The 21,410-nt window shown below is 45.0% G+C and overlaps 1 protein-coding gene across 2 annotated transcripts in view; it reads right to left on the bottom strand.

Annotated features, from left to right (window-relative positions):
* PCMTD2 (protein-L-isoaspartate (D-aspartate) O-methyltransferase domain containing 2) overlaps positions 1 to 2,198 on the bottom strand; it is a 19,091-nt gene extending 16,893 nt beyond the window's left edge. The window contains exon 1 of one of the 2 annotated variants that reach the window (XM_034786940.1): positions 2,046 to 2,198. The gene's annotated coding sequence lies outside the window, so the exon portion shown is untranslated. Of the gene's footprint in view, positions 1 to 1,962 lie in introns of both variants that reach the window. The other variant, XM_034786939.1, reaches the window with a different exon arrangement.
* Between the last annotated feature and the right edge of the window lie 19,212 nt (positions 2,199 to 21,410).

The following is a 21,410-nucleotide window of genomic DNA, read 5'->3' as shown; positions in this document are numbered from 1 at the left end:
TGGATATTCCCCCCCCCCCCCTTTGGCAGGTAACAGGAATCGTCTACCAACCCTTTTTCACCACAGTTAAAAAAAACCCAAAAACATTACACTATATTGCTAGTGAGAGTGCCCGAAATCTAGAATAGGTACATCAGCCAGTTTTATCCTGCAATTTTGTTTTCTTCTTAAACACCTATCAATTTCTTGTGACTGCTTGATTATAGTTTGGTTGGTGCCTTTGGGTAGTACACTACACAGATTAATTATTGTGTGTCGAAAATTCCTTCCATCCCTTAAGACCTTGCTTTTCTTGACGTTTGTTTGCGCACACTATTTTCTTGAGTATGTTTATCTCCTTCCCCTCCATTCAGGCCCTCTTTACACTATTAAAATCTCCATGTTTAAATACAATTGTGAAGTATGGTTGTGGCCCTACCAGGGCACTGCTGTGGCTCCCTGACAAGATTAAACAAACTTCTTTTTTGCTTCTTGTGCACACAAGCACCACAACTGTGTTTCAGAGTTGTGGCTTTATGGTCCATTATACACTAAAAACCATCATGAAATCAAGACTTTGTTGTCCTCTGACCAGGCTTTAGCCCAGTTATGGGGACATCAACAGTTCTCATCCACATTACAAGCAACAGTCATTTTGTAACCCAGTCAGGGGACAACCAAGTTGTAACAGGGTCCTCTAAGTTATACTGGTAGTATAGAGGAGACTTTGAAATGGTTATTTCTGTAGCACAGACTGGTCTTCATTTTGTGGAAAACATCTGCTTTACATGCAGAATTTTAAACATACCCCATTTAAACTTCTCTTTTCCAGTAGTTACACATCTGTTTTCCTAACCTGCTAGCTATAATCAAAGGTACCCCCCCCCTACACACACACACACCTTTTAATACACTAGCTGCACTCGTTTGCAGTTCTTGTGCAGAGTACAGACTTCTCTACAGGTCCAGGCATTACTCTGGAGTGTGCATGCCACAATTATGATCACTATCAGAACACAGTGTAGTTATGAGTTGTGTACACTCCAGGAATGGTTATGCCACCCGCTATTTATATGGTGCCATGCTCACCTCTTCTGAGAAAAAGAAGAGTTTACAGTGTGAGAAGCTATGTTCATATTCCAGGAACAAACAATGATATTTTAATGATTGATTACAAAGTAAATACAGTTAAATGCACTGTTTGTAAGCTCACAAAGAAACACGAGACAGGTAAACTCAGCTTTTTCACAACTGCCACAGACTCCACAGCACACTTAGCAATGAATAATAAAAGGTAGCTACACTGGGACTGAGTTACTCCCCTCTCACTGGGTTATCCTCCAATAACCCTCCCCCAAAACACTCCCTCTGCACCCCATTGTTACTTCCACTACAAGACCCCAGGCAGGTCACTGATGTGTGTGTGGGATAAATACGGCGGTGCATCGCCCTCCCTCGTACCCACAGCCCCGTGTCCCCGCTCAGGATCGCTCCTGGCAATTTAACTAATCAGAGATCAACTCAGCAGCCAGACTCAGCACTGAAGAGACAGGGGACCCCGGTAACAAATATTTGTTTTTTGGGGGGGGTTGCTAGGTTATCCTGGGGGGGCTCCCACATTGTGCAGGGAACCCCAGCAGCCCCCCCCCGGTATTATTATAGGGTCGCTGCTGCAGCGGGTCGCGAGGCGAGCAGGGCCATGTTATTAGAGGGCGCTGGGGGGGGGAAGGGGGGACTCTGACATTACTACGGCCTCTGGGGGTCTGCCCCACTGCGCGGGGACCGCAGGGCATTGGGGGCCTCCAGCCCCCCCCCCCTCTCTCCCCCAGTAAGGGGCTGTAGGGGAGGGGGGAGGAGGGCTCCGGGCTCCCCTCCCCCACCCGGGGCCTGAGGGGGCGGGGCCCCCGTGAGGCGAGGGCGGTTGGGGGCCTGCAGCGCTCGGCCCAACGACAGCGGCCGGGGGAGCAGGCGGGTGGGCTCTACCTGGGCGCTGGGGCAGCGGTTCCCCCCCGCCGGCCCGCCTCTCCTCAGCCCTCCGGCTCCGGCGGGCAGCTGTAAACACTCACCCAGCTGAGAGCCCCCGGGCAGCGCCAGTGCGCAGTCGCGGAGCGGACCAACGGCGCGGCTACCGCGGGGACGACGGCTTGGGACATGGACTCTACCATTGTAGCACCGCGATAGGGAACGGAGCGCGGAGGGCCCAGCATGGGGTGACAGGTGTGGGAATGTACCACTCCGGAAAGGGGGAGGCCGGTGTGGGAGTGTCTCACTGGGGGGGGGGGGCAGAGAGGGGAGGGCAGGTGCCTGTGACAGAGGGACCAATAGCTCTGGTTACTGCACTAGTAGAAAAGGGCCCTAGCAGGGCCTTAGTGGGAGCTAACCCCCCACACCCACACCCACACCCACTCATCCATCACCTTTCCCTGCGCCACCCAAAATATAGGGAACACTGGCCCCAGATCCCAACTCTGCTAGGTCCTCTTAACAGTGATTTGGCCACTGCTGCCCCCAGCACGGCCCTCCGCCACTACCACACACCTCAAAAGGCACAAGCGTGGCTTACAAATCAAGAATTAAAAAAAAAAAAAAAAAAAAATAGACCATTTGGGGCTCACTTTGTTTGCACTCTGGTTTTAGAGATTTTAGGCTGCACCTGCGTCAAGGGTTCAAGCTTTTTCTCTGCCATGACCAGGGCTGGAAAGAATATTACTGTTAAAAAAAAATGAAGCCTTGAGATTCCGACCTATGCACGTGATTGCAGGAGCTGAGCCTTCAAGGAAAACATCAAAGATCACCAGACTCGTGATAAAATCACCAGAGTTGGCAACACTTCCTTGCCCAGCTCCCCGAGTTAGGCTCCGTTTAGCATGATGCTTGCTGGGCGTTGGGTGCTGGACTGCATTGCCCCCTTGAAGCTGGAGGCCGCCATCCAGCCAGCGTGAGGGGTAGTTGCTCAGGTCTAGGCTGCAGCGGAGTCTGAGGGGCTGCCCCATGTGCACATTGGTGGGGGCCATCTATAGCAATTAGCAAACGTGGTAATAAAAACGATTGTGTGGCTAAACTGAGCCAACCCTACTGTGATGAAAGTTTATCCCCAGGCGTTTCTGGAATGGCTTGCGGAACCGGTGCTAACAGGAGCCCTATGGTTTGTTTGTGATTCATTTTACGTGGAGTTAATCTCTGCCCACACTGTACTGCCGCTGAATAGGGGCTTTCTGTGTGTGACCTTGCACACCCCTGGTGTTGTGTGTTTCCTGCATACCCTTTTTGGATACTTTTGCAGTGTAGTGCCAATGGCAGGTAGTTTAAATTTACCAAATTTACCAGCAGCTCCTCAAGTTTCTTGGCCATGAACCCAGCTTTATAAATAAGAATAATAAAGATAGTGGAAGATCTAGAATTCCTAAAGAGATTTTTGAGGCTTACTGAATAGAAGTGGGACTAAGCCAAAGCATTGCTGGATGTTATGGGCAAATTCGTCCCTGCTGGAGCTAATAGGCTTATTTAGGACCAGTTGAAACTACTTTGGATCCTCCAGCAAATAGGCCTTTGTCAGTTGTCTGTTTGCTTTCACAGGGCAAGATTCAATGCATGTGCGCTTTTTCCTTTCCACTTGCCATGAACAATGTAATGAAGATTGGTAGGCTGGGTAAGTTTGTTTTTTTGGAGCCAAGGGAGGAGAGAATAAGTAGACCAGGTTTGTGGAGCTACATAGGGAATAGAATATAGAGGTTTCCTGTTAAAAATGAGGGATGGTGATCTGCTTAGTAAATATCCTGATTCCCCAGGGGACTCTATCCCCCTTCAATTCTCAGTGAACACGAAGTGACCCACACTGGAACACGAGCAGTTGACATCACAGTAGCATAAACTGACCTGAGCGACCTCCGAGGCTGCAGCTGTGGCAGCATTGTCTGAACTGGGCTTGATCATATTTGCGACTTCAAGGAATTACAATCTGTACTTAGAGGGAATACAGCGTCTGGAAAAGACACACATTGATTTAAGCAGCTTGGAGACCTGTACCAAAAAAGAATAATATTACTACTTTCAGACACAACAAACCCACCCTGGAAGCGGCGTACAAAAAGAAATACCTCCCCAAAGTGAGATTTGAACAAGAGAAAGTGAGTCAGCATCTGGGATGTATTTATGCTTTAAGACGATGATCCTAGCTGCCTTCATTATCATTATAACAGCAGATCCTGTGTGAATATGTACAGGGTAATACTGTGGATGTCTGCACTTTCATTTCACAGAAGACAGCTGCCTAAGAGAATGGGACTATTTGTGTACTGTGAACAGTGAAACTCCTGGTTGCTGATTCAACCAAAATAGGACACAGGGGTTGTGTTCTGCCTCTTTGTGTTTACTAGTGGCTGGTCTCAAGAAGAGGGGGCAACACAGTTGAAACCTGCAACCATTAAACAGATACCCAACTTCTTTCACTTAGGATTAGTGACCAGTTAATGAATAATCTAATGATTTCACCTTTCTGAGCCTTTGTTTCCCTCCCCCCGAGAGCTGGGTGAAAAATGCCAATTATTTTTCGCAGGAAATTTCAAACTTTTTTTCATTTGAGTAGAAATATCTCATAAAAACTTTTGGGGGTTTTGAGAACTTGTGATGTAGGCAGAGTGGAACTCATATGTGTGATGGGTTGGACCCTTGGGAAGCCACCTGATGTGCTGAGGTACCACTGAGTCTACCTGTTTTGCCAGCCTGGGCCCCTTTAACTTGTCTTGCTGAGCCAGGCTCTTAAAATCTCCTCTAACACATGCACAGGCAGGGTCACACCCAGCTGCAGATCAGCTAAGGTCTTGCTCCAGCACTCAGATGTCCCCCTCCCTTGGAGTACAGACCCAAAGATATATTATATTCACCTCATCCCTCAAGGTGGAAGAAGGTATGCACGATTTCTCGCCCTCCCAGTTAGAAATCACATGAACTGGGTTGTATTATAAACCAGAAATAAATGTATTAACTATAACAGATATATTTTAAGTAGTTAAGGAGGTAGCAGACAGAACAGGGCTGATTACTAAGAAAATAAAACAGATCACGCAAACTAAGCTTAATACACAAAAGAAACTGGTTACATGTGAGTTCTCACCCTAAATGTGGTTCTAATAATCTTCACAGGCCAGACACCCTTCCAGCCTGGGCCTAGTTCTTTCCCCGTGTTCAGTCTTAGTTGTTTCTAGCAGTTCATCCTGATAGGTTGGGTTGCTTCTTCTGATGGCAGCACGGGGAGAATCAGAAAGAGTTTGGAGGCCCCATCTGGGAACTCCCAATTATGAACACTCCTGGGTTTATTTACTGATTTCTCTCAGCCTTTCATCAGCATGCCAGGTAAGTTGCTGCGCAATGTGAAGGGGAGCAAGACCACTGAAATTCATCCAGGGCAACATGCAGCATGAAGGCAACTAAGTAGGATGCTCACTGCCTTCTGGTCATCACCTAATTTCCCCTCTACAAATGAGCTGTAAGGTCATTAGACTGTGCAGGCTAGAGTGGGCAGCATGGCCATGGGGAGGAGCCAGCCTGAACGGCAAGTTTCTTTCCAAAAGGAACATGTTATTTTCTGCACTTCAGGCATGAAGCAATATTAACTCCCAATGTCCATGCTGTGAACCTGGCTCAGAGAACACACTCAGGGGTTAACAGACAGGGCTAACAAAAGAGCCCTGCGTGTCTGTGCATTGTTATAGATCCTGTTATAGGCCTTTGCGGCATTGAATTTTAAGCATCATCTATGACAATTACTTGCTTTTCACATTCATGAGTTGTTCTTTTCCCCAGTGAAAAAGCTGCATTTTTGGGGTCCCCTCGTTACACCTTCCTTTGGAATTGTGGCTCTTTTTGACCCGTTCCCAAATATTCCTCTCAGGTTACAGCATATGTACTTTAGTATGTTTATCATACAGTTAGTGAAAAAAGATAATCGCAAGCAAAGACTGCTACTATCACTTTAAAAACCAAGAGGCCAGAATGTTGAATTTTATATCCGTTTCGGACTTCATGCGTCTAAAACTGATGATTCTTTTGGATACATCCTTCCATGCACTTTAAAAAGACCTTGCCTGCAGCCTTATAGCTCACTTGGGGCTTCGTTATTCCTGAGTTATGGTCAGCAGCACAGTGTTAATAAAATCCTTAGTCTGTGTTGTTTGCATGTGCATCCAGGAAGCCTTCCCTCTCTTCCCAGCTTTTAAATAGTCCTGGCAGCTTCTGACACTGGAAAGAACTAGGGGGACCAGACAGCAAATGTGAAAAATCGGGATGGGAGTGGGGGGTAATAGGAGCCTATATAAGAAAAAGACCCACAAATCAGGACTGTCCCTATAAAATCGGGACATCTGGTCACCCTAGAAAGAACAGGTCTTTCCAGAGCGCCCGTGCAGAGCTAAATGAAGATGGCCGAGTGATACGGTTAAATCAAAGTATTTATTTTGTTGGAGATTTACCACAAGGTGTCACCATCAGTGCAGACATTGATATTAAGGGAGTGAACAAGCACAAACCAGGACCCAGTCCCTTTACTTTACTCGTGCGAGTAATCCTTACACAAGTGGTTCCATTGTAGTCAGCCAAGGTGGTCTGCATCCTGTCCTTACTGCTACAAAGAGTCCTGCTGAAGTCACTAGGACGACTCCTGGGAGTAAAGACAGGGATGTTGGAACAATTTGTATCATGGGGACGCTGAGAGCTATTGAACCAAACTGTAAACCCTGTATATGATGGAAACCACTTCAAGCCAAGGGGTGTGGTAGTACCTCCAGCACCCTAGTTCCAGTACCTATGAGTAAGGACTATTCAAGTACATAAGGGTTGCAGAATCATCAAGCCACGTGATGGGTTTTTTCCCGTTTCCTTTATTATTTTGCAACATGCACCCTGGGCAAACATCCACGTTCTAGCCACTGCAGTAGTTTAATCACCGCCCAGATGGGCACACATATACATGGAAATCCAGCATTGTACTCATCAGTGTTATGACTTGAAACTGCCTCAAACACACCTGCCATACCCCTCTCCCCCGGAGTTTGTTTCTAATAAGGATTTGATCTTGCAGCTCTTAATCAGGTGAGGAGTTCCTTTTTGGGAGGAGGAGGGGCTCTGTGAGTAGCAATAATCTGCAAGGTGTATGCAGTGATCATTACTGGCTCAGGAAAAACACTGGATCGATCTGATTCTTCACTGCCTTGGTCCTTACATAGCCATTTGCACTTGGGAAAAGGGAGCATAAAATGCAACCATTCTGGTTTGGCAGCATATTACACCCACTTCGTAGAAGGGTAAATGGCTATCCAGGGTGCATTGTAGAGGATATTCAGATCCAGGGTATGAACATACAAGCCATGCCCCCTGGCTCCAGGACTACACTTCTCTGAGGTCTCCCAACTCATTTTCATTTGTGAGCAATAACTATTATTATTTGTATTGCAATAGTGCCTTGAGGCCCTAGATATTGACCAGAACCCCACTGCGCTAGGCAATATTCAAACAGAGAGATAATCCTTCTCCCAAAGAGCTTACAGTCTAAGTATAAGCTGAGAGGCAACAGGCAAGTGCAACAAACTAATGGGGGAAGCACAAAGAAACAATGAGACAACATAGCAGCAATCACAGCACAGCAAGTGTTTGAATGTAGATCCCAAAAGAATGAAATCACGCTTAACCACAGATCTAAGCCCTGGCAACAGAGTAGCGTTGTGCTGAACAAATATAAATCCATACATTGTGCATCACAATGTCTTTTCAACTGCAATATTGTTTTATCTGGTGGATGGTACTGTTCCTTTAAATATTTAGGGCCAGATCCTTAGCTTGTATAAATCAGCATAGCTCCATTGAAGTCAACAGAACTATCTCGGTTTACACTAGCTGAGCATCTGGCCCTCAATATTAATGGCCATATTAAAGGAGACACTGGGGCAAGTCTTGAAGGACTGTCTCCGTTTTTACTCAGGCCTTGCTCAGGCAAAACTCTTTCTGAAATCAGTGGGCACGGATTTGATGATTCAGCTCAATATCTCTGAGTTCAGAATCATCTGGCATTATTCTTTCCTCTTTTCAACATGAATTCCCATTTTTACTTGAGTTTAATTACATTTCTGAAATCCATACGGGGAAGTCAGCCATTCTTGATTAATAGTCTTTTAGGTGGTTCTGATAAGAATGTAGCATCAGCTACTGAGCTAACAAGCCCAGATGAAGAGTTTGTATCAGAAGACTAATTCTATTAGCACTTCTCATTGTCAGGATTCTACTTTGAATTAAAAGCTGAGAGGGGAAAAAAATATAGAACTTGGCAGCCAAGTCAATGGTATTCAGCTTCTTAGCAAGAATCTTCTGGATGCTATTATAGCTGACAAAATCAGAATTTAACGTGTTCTTTTTCTGGCTGAAACTTCTACTTATTCTTGGCTAAGTGTGATAACATCTAGAAATAAGAGCAGAGCTGAATGGTGGTATTAAGTAAAATTAAAGATGATCTGATGGCATGATATTGGTGTAGCTCCTCTGTAGCTTGCCCTACTCTTGTTAGATGTACACAGGATTACTAGTTTATTAAGACAAATAAGCATCTGACGTTCGAGAGGAGGAATCTGAGGGTATGTCTATACTGCAATCGTGGTATGATTGGAGCTTGAGTAGACATACCAGAGTTAGCTATAATGTAGCTAGATTGCGTATCAGAGCAGTGAAGCTCTGCTCTGGCACTTCGGCACAGGCTGTACAAACCCACCCAGAACCCTGGGTAACTCCTTGCTGGGCTAGCTTGCACTTAAGCCTGTGTTGCTGTGGCTTCTCTGCTGTGGTTTCACTGAGCTAGTTCAGTAAGCTATGTTTACTCACACTGCATTCATACCCCATGACTATAGTATAGACATATCCGGAGACAGTCTACACTGGAAGGATGGTCTCGGGGGGGAAAGCTGGGTGTAAGACCCTACGGAAACGTTTCTCTACTCTTTCTTTGTGACAATAAAAATATCTTTCAGGTATATGCAGTGCCATCCATCACTAAAGAACCCAAGCCCCTTTTGCAAGTTCAGTTTAATATAATATATATATATATATATATATATATATATATATTCCCCTTCTGTAGGCCCAGGTCTGCTGACCTGACCTGATGTCCCGGGAGGTGTGCTGCCTTCCTGGAACCTGGGTCCAAGACGTTACAGAAAAGTTGCCGAAGCTCATCTGTCCTTCTGATCGCTACCCCATGCTGCTCATTTATGTGGGCATTGATACAGACAGGCCTGACCCTCAGCAGATCAGCTGTGACTACAGGGAGGAAGGGTGAAGAGGTCAGGGGTACAGGTTGTGTTTTCATCCATCTTTCCAGCTCAGGGTGAGGGCACAGGCAAGGACACACACATCTTGGAGATGAATATGTGACTGCTCAGATGATGTCGATTGCAGGATTCTGGCTTCCTCGACCCTAGGGTGCTGTTCTGGGAAGAAGGTCTGCAGGGAAGAGATGGGGTCCAACTGACCAAGAAGGGGAAGAGCATCTTCACGCATTGACTCGCCAACTTAGTGAGGTGGGCTTTAAACTAGGTTCAAAGAGGCCAGGTGACAGAAGCCCACAGGTAAATATTTTTTAAAAGGTGACCTCAACAGAGAGTTAGATGTTAGAGAGGAGGTGAAAAATTACAGAAGGGTCATAGCAGTGACCAGATGGAAATCAGTGGGGGGATCTGATCAACATCTTAGATGTCTGTAAAGAAATGTAAGGAGTAGGGAGAATAAACAGGAAGAACTGGAAGTATATTACATAAGCTAAATGATTACTTAATTGGCATCACAAAGACTCGGAGGGATAACTCTCATGATTGGAATACTGGTATAGAGTGTTCAAGAAGGACAGGTAGGGTAAAAACGGAGGAGATGTTGCATTATTCATCAAGAATATATACACTTGTTCTGAGGTCCAGAAGGAGGAGGGAGGCAAACCAGTTGAGCATCTCTGGGTAAATATAAAAGAGCTAAAAAAAATAGGGGTGACATCATGGTAAAGGTCTACTATAGACCACCAAATCAGGAAGAGGAGGTGGTTGAGGCATTTCTAGTACAAATAACAGCAATATCAAAAACACAAGACCTGGTAGCAATGGGCAACTAACTATCCAGACATCTGTTGGAAAAGTAATATGGCAAAACACAAATTTTCCAATAAGTTCTTGGAATTTATTGGGGACAACATTTTGTGCCTGGAATTAGAGGAAGTAATCAGGGTGACAGCCATTTTAAACTTGATTCTGACCAACAGGGAGGAATTGGTAGCAAATCTGAAGGTGGAAGGCAATTTAGATGAAAGTAATTGTGAAATGATAAATTTCATGATTCTAAGAAAAGGAAGGAGTGAGAGCAGCCGACTTAAAAAAAACAAACCTTGACAAACTCAGAGAACTGGTAGGTAACATCCCATAGAATGAAAAATTAAGGGAAAAAGGAGTTTAGGAGAGCTGGCAGTTCTCAAGGAGATAATATTAAAGCCACAAGTGCAAACTATTCTGATTTGCAGGAAAGATAGGAAAAATAGTAAGAGGCCAATATGGCTCCATCAGGAGCATTTTGTTGACCTGAAGATCAAAAAGGAATCCATTAAGTTGAAACATAGACAAATTGCTAAGGAGGAGTATAAAAGAATAGAACAAGCATGTAGGAACAAAATCAGAAAGACTAAGGCACAAAATGAGTTACACTTGGCAAGGCTATAAGAAATGTTTCTTTAAATACAGTAGGAGCAAGCAAAACATGAAGGCAAGTATAGGCCCTCTACTTAGATCTGAAGGCGAGCTATTAACTGACGACATCAAGAAAGCTGGCATGCAATGACTTTTGCTTCAGTCTTCACTAAAAAGGTTAATGGTGACCAGATACACAACACAATTAATATTAACAACAAGGGGGAAGGAATGCAAGCCAAAACAGGGAAAGAACAGTTTAAAGACTATTTAGATAAATTAGATGTATTCAAGTTGTCAGGGCCTGATGAAATTCATCCTATGGTACTTAAGAAACTAGCTGAAGCAATCTTAGAACTATTAGCAATTATCTCTGAGAACTCCTGGAGGATGAGTGAGGTCCCAAAAGACTGGAGAAAGGTGAACATAGCGCCTATCTTTAAAAAGGGAAATATAGTAGACCTAGGGAATTATATACCAGTCCGCCTAATTTCAATACCTGAAAAGATACTGGAACAAATTATTAAGCAATCAATTTGTATGCACCTGGAGGATAATAGGGTTATATGGAAATAGCCAGCATGGATTTGTCAAGACTAAATTATGCCAAACCAACCTAATTGACAGAGTTACTGGCCTAGTGGATGGGGAAAAGCAGTAGACGTGACTGATCTTGATTTTAGTAAAGCTTTTGACATGGTCCCACGTGAAATTTTCATAAGCAAACTAGGAAAACATGGTCCAGATTAAATTCATTTAAGGTAGGTGTACAAGTGGTTGAAAGACCATATGCAAAGAGTAGTTATCAATGGTTTTCAGGCAAACTGGGAGGGCATATCTAGTGGGGTCCTGCAAGGGTCAGTCCTGGTCCCGTACTAGTCAATATTTTCATTACTGACTTGGATAATGGAGTGAAGAATATGCTTATAAAATCTGCCGATGACACCAAGATGGAAGAGGTTGCAAGAACTTTGGAGGACAAGATTAGAATTCAAAATGATCTAGACTTGAATTGACAAGATAAAATTCAATAAAGAAAAGTGCAAAGTACTTCACCTAGGAAGGAAAAATCAAATGTGTAACTACAAAATGGTGGTAGAACTGTTGAAAGGGATCTGGGGATAGTAGATCACAAATTGAATATAAGTCAACAATATGATGCAGTTGCAAAAAAAGGGTAATATCATTCTGGGGTGTATTAAAAGGAGTATCGTAAGTAAGACACAATTGTCCTGCTCTGTTTGGCACTGGTGAGGCCTCAGCTGGAGTACTGTGTCCAATTCTGGACGCCACATTTTAGGAATGAAGTGGACAAATTGGAGAGAGTCCAGAGGAGATCAACTAAAAAGAATAAAAGTTTTAGAAACCCTGACCTGTGAGGAAAGGTAGAAAAAACTGGGCATGTTTAGTCTTGAGAAAAGAAGACTGAGGAGAGACCTGATCACAGTCTTCAGATATATTAAGGGCTGTTATAAAGAGGATGGTGATCTGTTGTTTTCCATGTCCATTGAAGGTAGGACAAGAAGTAATGGGTTTAATTTGCAGCAAAGGCGATTCTAGGAAACACTCTCTAACTATAATGGCAAGTAAGTTCTGGAATAGGCTTCTAAGGGAGGTTTTGGAATCCCCATCATTGGAGGTTTTTCAAAGCAGGTTGGACAAACACCTGTCAGGGAAGGTCTAGGCTTGCTTGGTTCTGCCAGTGCAGGGGGTTGGACTTGATGACTTCTTGAGGTCCTTCCAGCCCGACATTTCTATGACTCTATAATTCTAGTGCACTGTACTCTCATGATCCTGGGCCAGCATATCAGCCACTAAGGGCTTTTCCAACCAGTGTAACATAAAACAGCCCCAGAGTAAAAATGGCACTAAGACACCTGTTCTCCCAGGTCCAGTGCCAAGCACGGCTTGGCTGGATCCGAGGTTCTGTCCTCTAGTAGGTCACTTTGCTTGCATCCTTCTCTCACAGTTGTACAGGAGCACTACAGCCTGGCACCACCTGTTGTGCTATGCCGAAGGGCTTGCGGGACTGAGGCTCTAAGGACAAACAGAACGCTGCTCTGCAGTCCAGGATTTCTTATCATTCCAAAGGCCCTTGCTCCTGTCTTTGTGGTATGCTACTCACAAATGATCGCATTGTACAAGCCATAGTGTCATGTGCAGAGGCAGATTTTCAGAGCCATCAGCAGGAAGTGGGTTATTATAAAACATAGGAAGCCATTAGAGCTTCCTTCTGTTTATGTAACAGTGACATCCCATGCTTAATTTGTAATGGAAGAGGTGCCAGGGCTCAAGCTATTAGGTGCCAGGGTTCCCACCATTTTTTTTTACTTTCATAACTGACGCAGCAAGCCCACAAGTGCTGGGCCTATCAACTGCCAAGCCTAGAGGTGCCAGGGCTCAGCGCTGGCTCAAATTAAGCTCTGGTGATATTTTGTTGAACTGTCAGAGATATCTTGGCCTCCTTCTCCACTCATTCATACTGGTTTTATACCAGCGTAATTCCACAGGTCTCAGTGGAGTCATTCCTGATGTGCCTGATCCAAAACCCATTAAAGTTCCTGGGAATGGAGAATCAGCCCCCCCCCCCCGTATTTTGTCATTTGCTAGTGGAATCCCCACAGCTAGACATTTAATCAGATGGACAGTCCACAGTGATCACATTTAGTAATTAAATAGCATAAAATCAGTAGCTAGATTAACAAACAGAGTCTACTTAGCCTGGAGAAGTCTATGGGGTGAAGAGATAAAACTGTTTGTAAAATATTTATTATTGGCTGGGGATGAAGTCATTCATTTAATAACTACCATTACTTGGGCACTTACAGTTGTTAGCAGTCAGAAGGTTGCAGAAGATTGGGTGGGAAACTTACCGCTTTCCTGCTGGGAAGAGTCTTTCCCAGGAAAGCTAGAGTCCAGCTCCCATCTGTCACCCCATTATCCTCTTCTTAGATACTGAATATATTAACATGCTGCTTATCAAAACAAAACAAAATTTCTGCTGTCCAAATGGTGACATTCTGAGAAATGTAATGAGGGCACAGTCCTTTGTGTGTAATACAATTTCAAACAGCTGTAGAGATGAATGCAAAACTCTTTGTTAATGCTATCTGAGTTCTCTGAACATCCATTCCACAATAAACACAGAACCAGGAGATCAATAGCAGCTCAAACATTCTTCTCTTTGGCTAGCTGCGGTTCTGCAAAGTTTTGTGATGTGTCAGAATCTCCCTTTTCAGTGATTTCTCAGTGGGGTGTTACATTTGCAGAATAGGAACATGGATATTATTTCAGTCCCTGCTGCGATTGGTCATTGGGAAGCTTCCAAGGTCCCAATCAGGACTTAAAACCATGCATCTTCTGGAGGCTGATTATGGAGGGAGTCCTCTGATTAGCATTCCTCCCTGCTGACCACTACAACTTGCCGCTATGCTACGATGTATGAGACTGTGCACATTTCGCATCATGGGGCAACACAAAGGTTTCATCTGATAAAGGTGCAAACACATGTATGTAATTTAAGCAAATCTCTAGCCTGTCCTTTATTTATATATATATATATATATATATATATATATTGCACATTACAAGCACAAGAATCAAACCTCTGAGGAGGTCCAAGAAAGCATGCAGAATGTTTTCCACATCCAGGTGGCTGTTCCACTGTATCTTCTGCTTCCTCTGGTCATTTGGGAGTTGTTGAGTTATTTGGAATTTTCTGCTATTGATTCTGCTTTGCAGGCTGGACAAACTTCAGGGACACTTACATGTTTCTCTGTGTCTGAGTGACTGTAGGAGAAACAGCATGAGGAGTGCAGAAAATGATGAGAGCTTCACTCTCCGACTTAAAGGCATTGTGCTAAAGGTGACAAAATGACGGTGGTGGGAAGCAGATAATTTGGCAGCTTCTCTGCAGGGACAGTTTTCATGGTTCTTGCAAGTTTCTTTCTTTAATCCTTCCTCAGAGCATATCTTGTAGCTCAGAACCTGCAGAGAGCATGAAATCAGAATGAATCCGGGGATCCCTAGTCACACAGCACATGCTGAGGCAAAACAAAAACGGGAACCCCAAGTGGCGTGTAATTTTCCAGTTAGCAACAGTGAAGTCAAGAGGAGAATGAACACTGGGCCATGCTACCAGATCAGCTGGTAGAGTGGCACCACCTATCTTCTTCCCTAACAAAGGAGCTGTTGGTTGGAGTCAGCCCTTAGAATTTGCAGATGTAGCTACAGCGAACACTGTAATATCCAATTGTGACATTCTGTACCTCAAAGTAGCACCCTGGAACCCCAGATTCACCACTGTCATATGATTATGATATGTTTTGCACAATGCATGCCTTGTGAGATATCATTTTAAAAGTCTCAATCTTTTGAATGTTAATATCCTGTTGAATTGTGTGTACTATCATTGTATGTGAAGTTATGAAGTATTGCTAGATGTGTTGCTGAAATATGCTGTGAGGTTGGGAAATGCCCACAGCTGACCTTTCAGTAGGGACGGAAGAGCAGCTATCACTGGCCAGACAGGTGTTAATAGCCCAGTGTATTTTTGGTTGAAGTGCTCGGGGAATCTCAACTCAGATTACGAAGGCTGGTGCATGTCCACTTTCCTTTGAAGAAGGAGTGAACTAATTAATGAACTTGCACTGTCAAAGGGAGTCTTGAGCAGTGTAAGATGGTATCTTTCTGGGGTGCAAGGCTGGAGTGACAGGCTGGTGCCTATCTCTGATTCATGAGTTGCTCAGGGAGCCTTCATGCAATTTTGCAAGGTGTGGGGCTCCCGCTGCTAATAGTTGAGTGATCCCAGTGCCTGGAGGGATCTGCTGTTTGTCACTGGAATAGCATTGCGAGAAACACCAGAGGCTGGAGAGTTAGGGGGTACAGCACTCTCATGGTTCCAGACCTCGGTCATCCCATCACACCAACCCCATATCAGAAGGAAAATTGAAGGTGGGCATAGTTTTACTGATAATCAGGAGAGCACAATCCCGGTTTCAGTGTTCTCAGGGGGCGTCATATGACTGGCTCCATAGATGGGCCATTCAGGCTCTCCTAAAGAGGAGATGCTGACCAGAATGGGGAGAAGGCATGCTGCTGCTGGATGAAATCTAGAACAAGCTGATCTCCCTTCCCTGAGACCTCTGTGAGACTGGGCTCAGTTAGCCCTGTCCTCATCTCCCTGCCCCTTCCCCCCACTTCCTTCCTGTGCCTCTTTATCAGTCTTGAACTGAGGGGCTAATTGGCTTGTCAGCTCACCCAGCCTCCTGACCTGATCAGCTAACTACCTTTAATTACCCCATTTAGTTTTCTCTGGAGGTACTAATGGGTGTCAGAGTGATCAGAGTGCAGGTTCTGTTAACTCCCTACTCTCTGTCACAATAAAACACAGGAGAGACGTGTCCCGCTCTATTCAGCACTGGTGAGGTTCACTAGGAGCAGTGTCCAGTTCTGGGTGCCGCACTTTAGGACATATGTGGACAAATTAGAGAAAGTCCAGAGGAGAGCAACAAAAATTATAAAAGGTTTAGAAAACCTGATCTATGAGGTCAAGTATCAAAGGGGTAGCCGTGTTAGTCTGGATCTGTAATGAACCGGTGATGTTCTACAACCCATCCTGGACAACGATCCCTCACTTTCACAGGCCTTGGGTGGCAGGCCAGTCCTCGCCCACAAACAACCCACCAACCTGAAGCATATTCTCACCAGTAACTACACACCACACTACACCATCAGTCCTGCGTCTGATGAAGTGAGCATTCACCCACGAAAGCTTATGCTCCAATACTTCTGTTAGTCTTAAAGGTGCCACAGGACCCTCTGTTGCTTTTTACAGATTCAGACTAACACGGCTACCCCTCTGATACTTGACACCACACCATAGTAACTCTAACTCAGGAACCAATCCATGCAACAAACCTCGATGTCAACTCTGCCCATATATCTACACCAGCGACACCATCACAGGACCTAACCAGATCAGCCACACCATCACCGGTTCATTCACCTGCATATCCACCAATGTAATATACGCCATCATATGCCAGCAATGCCCCTCTGCTATATACATCGGCCAAACTGGACAGTCCCTACGTAAAAGGATAAATGGACACAAATCAGATATTAGGAATGGTAATATACAAAAACCTGTAGGAGAACACTTCAACCTCCCTGGACACACAATAGCAGATTTAAAGGTAGCCATCCTGCAGCAAAAAAATGTCAGGACCAGACTTCAAAGAGAAACTGCTGAGCTTCAGTTCATCTGCAAATTTGACACCATCAGCTCAGGATTAAACAAAGACTGTGAATGGCTAGCCAACCACAAAAGCAGTTTCTCTTCCCTTGGTGTTCACACCTCAACTGCTAGAAGAGGGCCTCATCCTCCCTGATGGAATTAACCTCGTTATCTCTAGCCTGACTCACTCTTGCTTGCATATTTATACCTGCCTCTGGAAATTTCCACTACATGCATCCGAAGAAGTGGGTATTCACCCACGAAAGCTCATGCTCCAATACGTCTGTTAGTCTATAAGATGCCACAGGACTCTTTGCTGCTTTTACTGATCTATGAGGGAAGGTTAAAAAATCTGGGCATGTTTAGTCTTGAGAAAACAAGACTGGGGGAGAGGGGGCTGATAACAGTCTTCTAATAAGTTAAAGGCTGTTATAAAGAGGATGGGGATCAATTGTTCTCTATGCCCACTGAAAGTAGGACGAGAAGCAATGGGCTTAATCTGCAACAAGGGAGATTTAGGTTAGATATTAGGAAAATCTTCCTAATTACAAGGGTAGCTAAGCTCTGGAATAGACTAAGAGAAGTTGTGGGAGCCCCATTACTGGAGGTTTTTAAAAACAGGTTAGACAAACACCTGTCAGGGAAGGTCTAGGTTTACTTGGTCCTGCCTCAGTGCAGGGGCTGGCCTATGGTGACTTCTCAAGGTCCCTTCTAGCCCTACATTTCTATGAATGTATACATTCTTTTAATTTCTGTGGGTGAGTTTAATGCGGAGGGGCCTAGTCCCGGAGAATGAAGTTGTCTTCTTTCACCACAGAACGTGGACAGCGGATGCAAAAACTCCCACACATTGCTCCATGGGTTTCTATTGACCCAGCCCTGAGGGGAACCACCGCTGGGAGCTAAAGGGGAGTCCAGTCTCTATGGCTCCTAAGGCTTCCCTATTAAGACTGATGACAAAAGGGCAAACTGGTGTCAATTAGGGTGGTGAACTCAGTGAGGTGGAAACGAGTCTGATGGGAACTGGACACAGCACACCTGGGAATGTTATTTAAAGTCTGCAGCATTTGCTTCTGGCGGCTTCCTCATGGATGTTCCGATAATCTCGGCCAAGGAACTGAAAAATGGAGGCTAAAGAAAACTGTCTTTGTTAGCACATGAAAGACACCATCTAAACCTGTGAAAAATGCTCCTGCTGGGGGAGGCTGAGTAAATGTTGACAAGTGGCGCATACCATTTTGGCAGAAGGGTGGAGGGAGTATTTAGCGATCAGCTTTGAACAATTAACTGTCTCCATTTGCCATGCCAACTAATGATGTAGTAGGTTAATGGTTTATTGACGTGTTTAGGAGCACACGTACACTGACAAGCCTCTTTTCCCTCGCATCCTTGAAGCAAGAGAGCCACTCATCACTGCCTTTCAGCTTTCAGACTCTGAGCATCTCCTAAGCATACCTATAACCCATCGCAAACCCATTCAATTCCCTTCCCTGTGATAAAGGAAGCCAGTTCAGAGAAGATAACATCTCACAATGATGGCTCCCAAAGCTGCAATTTAACACAAATCTACCCGTTCTATTATGCAGCACAAGCCAATTCGTTAAGAAAGGACACGTTAGCATGTCTATTAGCTCTATCACCATAATCAAATATTGGCACAATAAACTGCTTGGCAATGCAACATCTATGTAAAACAAGCCTAAAACAATTATACGCCCTTTAAAAAAAAAAGTCAGTTTAGCTGGACCATTACACTCCCTTCTTTAAAAATGCGCTGCCCCTTTACTGAAGTGCATAAGACCCTATAAGCCTAGTCCTTGTATCATCCAAACCTCCCACTGCAGTGCTCTAGAGAGGCCTTCTCTCAGAGACTCTATCATTCAAGAAGGTGCTTCATAGGCATGGGAGGGTTCATCAGAGGGATAAGGCCATTTAAAAATCCAGACCAGGAATGGTGCAGTGTTTGAGGAATAGTGATGCGTTTGTTTTATGTTGACAGAGCGGTTTCCACACAAAGGATCCCCGACGTTATGGCCTCCGTTTTCAGACTTGCGTGCCTAACCCCCCCACAAAATGGCTGCAATTGCATTGCTAGGCACAACAGCTCTGTGCACAAAGCAGGTGAACAATGGTGCTTCCCTCTCTCTGCCTGATCCACAGAAGGGGTGAACGTTACAGCATGGGAGCCTGGCTTTTTAGTTCCTGCTATTAGCTCTGGAGGTTCCCAATTCAGCCCCCAGGGTCAGCTAAGGTGGCCAGCATCACACGAACCCCTGCCTTGAGGAACTTAAATCCTGGGCTCTTAATCCTGCATCCCTCACTCCTGTGTGTAGTTCTGCTGATGTCTAAGGGACCACATAACTAAGGGATGCAGGATAGGGCCCTAAATTTGAAAGATCACACAGAGTAATGACAAAGGATCTGATGGGATGGGCTAAGAAGGGGAGAGTGGCTACAGTAACAATGGGATGAGAGTTTGCTCTTGGGAGCGTGGCCAGGAGCAGATGGCACTGGAGCAGCGATCTAGTCAGGGACTAGGCTCTGGAGAAAACAAGATATTAAAACTCAAAACCAAATAGGAATGTTGTTGTAGGGGCCACCAAATGAAATTAATGGGCAGCAGGTTTAAAACAAATAAAAGGAAGTTCTTCTTCACACAGTGCACAGTCAACCTGTAGAACTCCTTGCCTGAGGAGATTGTGAAGGCTAGGACTATAACAGGGTTTAAAGAAGAACTAGATAAATTCATGGAGGTTAAGTCCATTAATGGCTATTAGCCAGGATGCGTAAGGAATGGTGTCCCTAGCCTCTGCTTGTCAGACGGTGGAGCTGGATGGCAGGAGAGAGATCACTTACTTCAAATTCAAGGCTGAGTTCAGGATGGTCGGGGGGACGGGAGGCCTTTTCCCCCCTTGTTGCCCCTTCCCACTTAGATCACTACGTTCAGCCAGCAACAGACATTCAATTTAGGATTGTGGTATAAACCGGAGGCCCCTCCTAAATCATGGATTTTATGGATCCCAAAAGCTGGCTCCCAAGTCCCTTTCTGTAGCAGGCTTTCCTGCAGTCTGCTTACTTTGCATCCTGTCAACACACTTCCATGTAACTCCCTCTGTAGAGGGAATATGAGGCCTGACAGGGGCTGTGCTTCCTGGCTTTGCAGCATACCCATTTCCTGCTGGAACTAGGAACTTGGGATGCAAACTCACATCCCTACTGCACATCCATTAGAGTCCCTAACAAATACCTGAAGAACTGTTTTGCTTCCCGACCGATTGTAAATGATGGGCAAATGCTGTGCGGCTGACAAGCCAAGCACAAGACATAACACTATGCATCCCAAGATGTCTAGCGTGTTAAGACCTAAATGCTGGTTGAAGCTGAAGGGAAGATTTGTTACCCCTGCACACAAGCTTGGGGTCAGCGGGAAGGCTCTGAATCAAACTGTCTCTAGTATCTCTGACAGTTGCTGCTGTATTGTTTAATGGCTCCCAGTAACTCTCCCGATTTCGCTGTCAGTCACTGATTGTAGGAGACTGCAGGCCCTGCGTTCAATTGTCCTTATCAGCCCATGCCTTTCACTTTCGAATGCTGCTGACATCTCTGTAACATGTCCACTGAGGGGCAGGGGAATAGAGAGGAAACCGAGTCAGTTACACAGCATACACCTCAGCCTGACAACATACAAATCAGGGACACAAGCCTTTGGGAAGATTATAGTCGCAACTCAGCCATGCCTGAAAACAAACAAGGCCGGTAACAAGAGCTAAAGGACCAGTTTGAAGTGCCTGTGATAGCCCGGCTGGTCCTCCCAGGAAGGATCTTCCTGTTCTCGAGTCGGTTCTAAGCAGTTAATCCTGCACCATGAAGATAGTTTAATGTAGCATGAAGCTGATTGAGATAGGAGCATCTGATACTGATGCGGTTTCCTTTAATGCCAACGGGCCTGTGGAAAAATCCTTGTTGCTGACCTTTCTGCAGGAGTCAATGACGTTGGTTTTGCTATTTTTGCTTCTCTAATCCACACCCATTACTCTCAGATAAAGCTGCACAATCTCTCACACTGGAATTACATGCTTTAGACAATGCATTAGAGAACCCTACCTGTGGAACCCATCAAAGTTTCACTATATCATTTCCCCTCCTCACTTCGAAAGTTCCCATCATTTTGACCCGCATAAGTCCATCTCCCACCCTTGATTCCCTGCGTCACAGCCACCATCTAGTCAAGGATGACTGATGTGCTCTTTTAGGGAGCCCAACCATGTCAATTCTTCGTTAGTCACGACTGGATGGCTGGCTGAACCAAGCCAAATTGCCAAGACTTTAAGCTGACTCCCATCAACAGTAAAGTGTAATATGGAATCTGCCTTATGGTTCACGACTGCTGCGTTGCATGGAAAATGAATGATTAGCAACTCAACTGGTCCTTTTTTGTCCATAGAATTCAAAGTGCCCTGGAGAAGAGTGAAGTAGGCAGTGTTATTTTA

This window comes from Trachemys scripta, chromosome 12 (genome assembly GCF_013100865.1).
Source record: "Trachemys scripta elegans isolate TJP31775 chromosome 12, CAS_Tse_1.0, whole genome shotgun sequence".
NCBI classification, from domain to species: domain Eukaryota; kingdom Metazoa; phylum Chordata; order Testudines; family Emydidae; genus Trachemys; species Trachemys scripta.
This window is presented reverse-complemented; position numbering and strand designations above follow the sequence as displayed.